At 35.9% G+C, this 7500-nt stretch overlaps 1 pseudogene; it reads left to right on the top strand.

Moving 5' to 3' along the window:
* Positions 1-2205, top strand: part of LOC137615505 (zinc finger MYM-type protein 1-like) — a 2907-nt pseudogene extending 702 nt beyond the window's left edge.
* The last annotated feature ends 5295 nt before the right edge of the window (positions 2206-7500 follow it).

Here is a 7500-nt window from a genome sequence, read left to right as displayed (position 1 = left end):
AGTCCATATTTTTATATACCATGTTCTGCACATAGATTGCAGTTATTCATAACTCACAGTTGGCTTCCTGCAAGAAGTAGCAGAATTTTTCAACTTGATTTCAGCTGTGATTAACTTCATCCCTGGTTCAACTGTTATGCTATTTTAAATGACTTTCCATTAAACTCTTACGTCGTCAATTGTCCTGACTTACATTCAGAGGCTACCATTCAATTTAGGACAATCAACTTATTCCTGGCTAGTCTATATATAACAAACCAAACCTTAGCATAGGCTAATACCTTGTACCTCATAAGCATAGGCTAATACTGTAAACCTAGTCTCAAAGTTAAACTTGCACTTGATGTGAAGAAGGACGGATCTTCATTTGTAATGGAGGTTGAGGGAAAGGCTGATTCCCAGGGTCTTTTTATTTCTTACTTCTACAAGTGCTAGTACACATGACAGGTACTTCAAACTGGTACCCTGTAATGCAAAATCTTCATTTAGGACAACGATCCTCTGTCAAACAACATGCAATTCGTAGCCTTTGCTATACTGTATTCCTACTTAACCTACTGGTTACGCTGCACAGTTAGCCTAGCAACTCAAGAATAAACACTTTCACAAGTCTGGGAGTAATATTGCACATCTTACGGTTGGTGGCACAATTCCACCCATATGCAAGCTCAGCATGAAGCAATTTCAATACTAGCAAAATTATCGTAATCTTACTTGATAATTCTGTTATTGCATTTAAAAAGATAACCACAATAGACAATATCAAGTGTTATCAAAACACATACATTATCTAAGACAAGTGCATACCTTTTACAAGGGAAAAAATAAGAGTTTCACATAATAATAAGGGGAGCAACACCATTTCCCCTCTACACTGATCGTTGTCGACTTGAAGAATGCGTTCTGAGCTTACCTCGCACAGCTACGCCCAAAACTCACACAACTACGCATTTGTTTACATTGTGCACTCAATCACAAACTGTCGACCGCAGACACAACTACTCCTTTGTTGCGCCTCTCTATACCTCTGCGTATGCACAGTCGATCCCACACAACCTCAACCATGTGTGGCTAACATAACATTTTGATGAAATGAAAACCAATTCGTTTATTAAGTCTCATAATTGTCAAGGGAATTACCATTCAGTTAAATGAAGCATTTCTGTCATTACGCAACCTTGCACCATGATATATTCATAGACCTCCAGAAAGACAAAAAATTGCCAATTCTGGAACTTCCTAAAGTGTGTCAACACAAATAGGAATTCTACCATAAGGCCCTTTAATCAATATCACAACACTATGAGATTTTGATGGATACTCTAGAAAATTTTTTTTAACCATGGAAGTATTTCTGTTGATTACATTTTTTGAAGTATTCGATATTACAGCCCACTATCAAAGACTTGGCAGAATGAGAATATTATGGAACTTGCTACAGCGCTTACCGTGTCACAAATAACACTTGAAATTGTTAGTAACAAAAAAACAACTGACTACTCTTTTAATACCATCTGGCAATGCTCAATTGATTTTGATACCGAAAGAAACATAACTTCAACTTTCCGTCAGTCAAGAAAAAGCAAACCATCTTTATGTCTGTTGGAATCCTTTGCAATTGAAAACACAGGCCAACGAGACACTTTTAAATGAGTTGAGGACCCAAAAGCCTACTGTATAAGGTCTCTGTATGTCCCTACTTTTGACAAAGTACTCAGTGAATTTTAACAAGGATTTGATGAACCAAAAAGTATCCCACCCATCATCTCCAAATTTCTTAAATGAAAATGACTGGCAATACCTTGCTGACCAGTACTCAATTGAAAGGGAAAGCATCCATGCAGAACTACTTATTGCTCAGATAACACTACAAAATGCTATGAAATCTATTCCTGTTGCTTTGGATCAACTGAAATCTTTGAAGGAGTGTTTCCCCACTCTTTGGAATTTGATGCATTTGTTCTTAACTTTCCCTATCAGTAATGCCAAATGTGAGCAATTTTTTCTGTCTTAAAATCGGTCAAAACTTACCTCAAGACATCAATGGGTCAGGAACGACTGACCAGTCTAGGCACAATTTCTATTGAGAAAACTGTAGTGAATTCCCTTGAGCTTGATAGGGTAGTGGATAGATTTGCAGCCATCCCAATAACTTTACATTCAAATTCAGGTGAATCCACTACAAGGCGGTTATCTCTAATTTAATTAGGTTAGATGCAATATACTTAATGTAAGCAATATGGTTTATTATTTTATTCTTATTTCTTTTTTTTGATGGGAGAAATAGGTTCGTATTATTTTATCTTTTTAAACAGTTTTGTTTTCCTGTAAGAATACATGAAAGTATATGTGCAGAGAATAGTTTCATCATATTATCTTGTGTAATATGTTTCATATATAAATATATGTAATACGCATACAATACTCCATTCTTTCACTCCTGCTCATTTACTAAATTACCATCTAATGGTCACATCAAATATATCAAGCTGGTAGGGCTTCAGTCCCCCCAAAATATAAGCTCTAGTAACACCAAAGGTCCCAGGAGTACCCAGGGAATCTGAGTAAACCCGTAGGAGTCATTGCAGTGGGACATCAAAGCTGCTTTGAGGCTGCTATGAAAACGTTCAACCATTCCGTTGGCAGCATTTTAGGCCGTTGATGGATGTAGGGTGATACCCAAGAGATTTGCTAATGGTCTCCACAATTGAGAGGTGAAAGTAGTACTCCTGTTAGAAGTAATATGCTCAGGGAAACAGAATTTAAGTATCCACCCTGACACTAAGGCAGATGTACGTGAGGTAGATGTTATAGATTCCATGGGAATGGCTTCAGGCCATCGAGTGGAGCAGTCACTGACGGTAAATAGGTAACGATGTCCTTGTGACGTGCTTTGGGAACCTACTGTGTCGTCGACGTGAATGTGGACAAAACGATGCTGACGTTTGGGAAATGTGCCCATTCCCGAATCCTTGTACCGATGTAGTTTTGAAGTTTAGCATGAAGTTCATGAGTGAACAAATTCCTTAGCATCATTTTTAATGCCGTGCCAAATGAACTTCGTCTTCCGTAGCTGTGCAGTAGATCGTTGCAAGGGATATGAAAGGACATAAATGAAATGAAACACGTTCCACTAAACTTGCTTTCAAACATTTTTCTCGATTTTTCCGACGTAAAAATTGGTGCAGATTTTTGCTAGGCATTATACAGTATTGTTTCTTGGATAATAATTTTCACTTGCAGTGGAGAATATTTCATTTACGCAAAACTTCCTCATGAGGGCATCATTATGGCTACAAGCTAACTTGAAGTCACATTCTGTTAAACGACGGCAAATCTTTCCAATTCAGACACAAAAGAGTTTAATGGTAAAATCATCTCTATATGTAAAATGTTCTGTTTACCATTAGATCATATATTTCATTTTGGAAGGGTGAGGGTCTTTTTGTGAAAAGGATACACAATTTTCTAGAAACCTGGAAAACGTAGTTATTTTATATTGAAGAAGTCCGGTTTATAGTATCAATATTTGTTTGTAAATAAATACTTTGTTGAAAAAATACATATACACTTGTAGTGCATTTTCTTTTCAATAAAAGGTTGTCCTGAATATTATATTTAAAATGCACCTTTGTTAAAATAAAGCTGATCGTCAAAGGTTTCTCTTCCTGCATCTTCTTTTATCATTTCCATGCATATTTTCAATAAATGGCACAAAATAGAATTTTTTCGCGTTACGAAGTATAGTGGAAAATAATTGTCCTAGTGACATGTAAGCAGATCTTAGTGTCTTGTTACTTAAGTTCAGTTGTTATGTAGGCAGATGCCAATGAGATTTTAGTGTGGGGTGAAACATATTCGATGGTCACTTTCTAGCGCACGCTAGCCCAAGCAAGTTGAATTTATCAGCCAGGACGCCAGGCAGGGTCAAATACAGTTTCAGATGTGAATAGTGTTTTCACACTAGCAAGCAGAATGCTGAAACCGTTTCAAGAAGTGATGGACAATCTCTTCCAGCAGAATATTCCGCACCTCAATAAAGTAAGATGGAAAACCATTTGAATGAGCATTGCGGTCTTTTGAGGAAACTGATACGAAAATGATAGCATTAGATGTGACTGTTTATCAACTTGGAGGACAAGGAACAACTAAAACTGCTGCAGGAACGAGTTAGTTCGCAAAGAGTAGCATCGCCGAAAGTATCAAGCTAGTTAAAGATCGAGGGAAAGTCTGTTGATTCATGTCAACTTTGATGTAAGAGGTCTAGAGCACAATGAAGGCCGAGAAAGGACATTGGAGCGGGGAATGTACCAAGAAAGACGTTGAAAAGATAAGTGAAAATATAACTGTTTTTATTTTGTATACTTTGCAGTTGGTACAAGGAAATTGGAACTTTGTGTTTATTTGTTTTTTAAATCGCCTGTTGGTTGCTCTTATTCTCAATACATTGAACGGAATTAGATTGGGTCCGGTAAGATAGTCATTGACGTCTAAAAGGGCGATTACAATATTCCATTTTAAAACCGTTACTATGGTTATTGGATTGGGTAACAATAGGTCAGAGAGGGATGAATCAGAATTTATTAAAAGTCTAGAGCTTGATGGAAAGAGAATGGGCGACACTGGTATCTGACAAACTAAGAAATAATTCCTTTGACGGTGGCCATGAATGGAAACGGTAAGCGAAGGCTGGTTTTTATTACAAACTTTTTAAGGATTTAATATTTACTTTCAGTCTAAAGTCTGCTTATCGCATAGAAATCTATCAAAACGTCGCCAATATCTTTCTCATTGGAGAACAAATTTAAAAATTGTTTATAATGGATTATCTTTCGATATTTTTGAAAGCGGGGGTACATCTTTACCAAAGTTCGTAAGAGTCTGTTAGATATTGGAGATCTAAGGAAGTGAAGATTGAAGTATTTTTAGATGATGGCATAGCTGCGGATGGTTGTTTTGAAGGGCCATTGGATGCTAGCTATTTGCTTTAAAAGCTTTCTCAAGATTTGGATTTATTTACAAGAAAGTGTAATTGGTTTTCAGACTCGGAAATGTATTTGGAAAGGTTTACAGTGGACGGATAATGAAGGAAGATTTCGTAACTGTAAGGATAAACTATGTCGTTTAAGACCTTGTTTAGATGCCAAACCTTCTGAATTAACAAAAACGCTATTTTCACGCAAATCTTTTGGATAGAATTGTGTGTTACATAATTTCCACGAAATTTGTCGTCAGAGATGTTGTTAAAATGAAAACGGTAAAGTATTTCTGTAATTTTACATATTGAGCAAAGCTAGTTGGGAACATAATGGGGAAATATCAGATGATCTGGTTGAGATCACGTTTTGACGCAGAAATTAATTCTATTTATTTTATAATGGTCGGCACTTTAACTCTATATTTGCATCAGACGTATTTAATCTATTACTTTATTGTGACGCCTCAGATGTAGGCAGTTTTATCACTATATTGTGACGCCTCAGATGTAGGCAGTTTATTACTATATTGTGACGCATCAGAGGTAGGCAATTTATCGCTATATTGTGATGTCTCAGATATAGGCACTATTGCTAAGCCTCAGATGTAGGCAAATTTATCACTATCTTGCGACGCCTCATAGGAAATTTACCGCTATATTGTGACGCCTCAGACATAGGAAAATTACCGCTATATTGCGACGCTTCAGACAGGAAATTTACCACTATATTGTGACGCCTCAGATTTAATTATTCATAATATTGTGATGCCTCTGGTGTAGGGAAATTTATTGCTATGTTGTGTCACCTCAGTAGTAAGTTTTTGAGCCATTTTGAAATTTTTAGCGACGAATACATTGAAATTTTTTTATCATGAAAAGTGTGGTTGGAAACTGGACAGCAAATGAATCTTCAAAATTAAACACGAAGAGAGCAGGAGGCTGTCGACAGAATTACGTAAAGTAAAGTACTTTGACAATGTTTAAACGTTGTTCCAGATAACAAAATTTTTTCGAATTTAATGCAAGTAGGTAGCAAAAAGCCAGATTTAGAAATCATAGAAAACCAAAGGATTTTTTAAAGTGTTTTCAACTAACATGGATGACTTGTCAATTCTTGCTTACATTTTTTTCAGTGTTATGGACATGTGAGAGTTATTCATTCTTCCGTCTGTTTCGCTACTATTAAAATTAAGTTGAGAGATTTTTAATCTCGAATATTTGTGTCCAGGTACAGAGGCAATTGATGCTTTAACTCGAGGTTTGGCAAAGGGGGGGGGGGGGAGGGTTAATGTCTCCTTTTACCTTTATAACAAAGGTTACTAATAAAGTGGAGGTAGAAATTCTTCACTTAAGTTGAATGTTCCAGAGTGGAAGTCTTTTCCATCTTGAATTTTGATATTATCGAGGGAAACTTTATTGTTAAATTTTGTGAGTGTTTACGTAACAATAGGTTTATTACGCTAGGCAAAGAAAAAAAAATAGTTTTTTTCTGGAAAATTTTCGCTGAAATTTAAAACTTTGATATAGAAGGTAAAGTTTTTTGAAATTATAAGTATAGGCCCTATGTACAATGTTTTATTTTTGAAATCTGCTCTCCAGGATCATGAATGCAATAAAATGCCAACAGTCGTCTTTGATGGTGGCATCTAATTTGGACAGGAAATTGGGGGACCTCAGTTGTCATGGGTATCTTCTATCATCGATGAATGACAGCACCGACAAGGCCTACACACTTGTCTTTCAACAAAGAGAGACTTCCAATAATGGTCACGAGCAAAGCGAAATGCCAGTCCATGTTGCTTTATTTATCATGCTTTTATTAGATTCCAGTTCTTTAGTAATATACAGTGATCAAACTATTTATGCCATAAAGCGGATGCATGAAATGAGGGGTTACATAGATCCTACGGAAAATTCAGTTGTTAAATCTTTGCAAGAACCTGTGAAGCATTTAACTGGTAGATCGGTGCATATAAAGGATCTAAAGGATCTTTTTGATAATCAGGTGTTGCTGAATCTGCGCGGTTTATATTTTCCTATATTGAAAAACTTCTTTATTATTTTGATAGATCATTAAATTTTTCTTATCTCTGAAATTTGAGGAATTAAGTTTATTGTAATCTCAAGATTTCTTTGTTGAACAGGATAAGAAAAAAGAAAAATACCAATACTGTGAAGTTTTAGCTTTGATTTCAGAAGTTGTCACAAATGCTTTTCCATATTTGATGTATTTTGCATGATACAGAGGAAGCTGGAATGACTTTGTCCTTTGATCAATTTATTTTTAAGATGTTTTAAAAGCTCCCGTATTTCCGAATAGGTTAAAGTAAAGTGAAGCACTGTGGTAATGTAACCAAACAGAATTTACGTTAAAAACTGTGGTTACAAGTTCAAACATTGCAAACGATAACTTCAATGATAGGTGTCTCCATAGACACGAGCGTTGGAAGTCTGTTTCAAGTAAACATGTTTGTCATGGACTTCAAAAAGAAGAGGTTAAATGTGTATAAATAATTCAATCG

This window comes from Palaemon carinicauda, chromosome 21 (genome assembly GCF_036898095.1).
Source record: "Palaemon carinicauda isolate YSFRI2023 chromosome 21, ASM3689809v2, whole genome shotgun sequence".
In the NCBI taxonomy this organism is placed as follows: Eukaryota; Metazoa; Arthropoda; class Malacostraca; order Decapoda; family Palaemonidae; genus Palaemon; species Palaemon carinicauda.
This window is presented reverse-complemented; position numbering and strand designations above follow the sequence as displayed.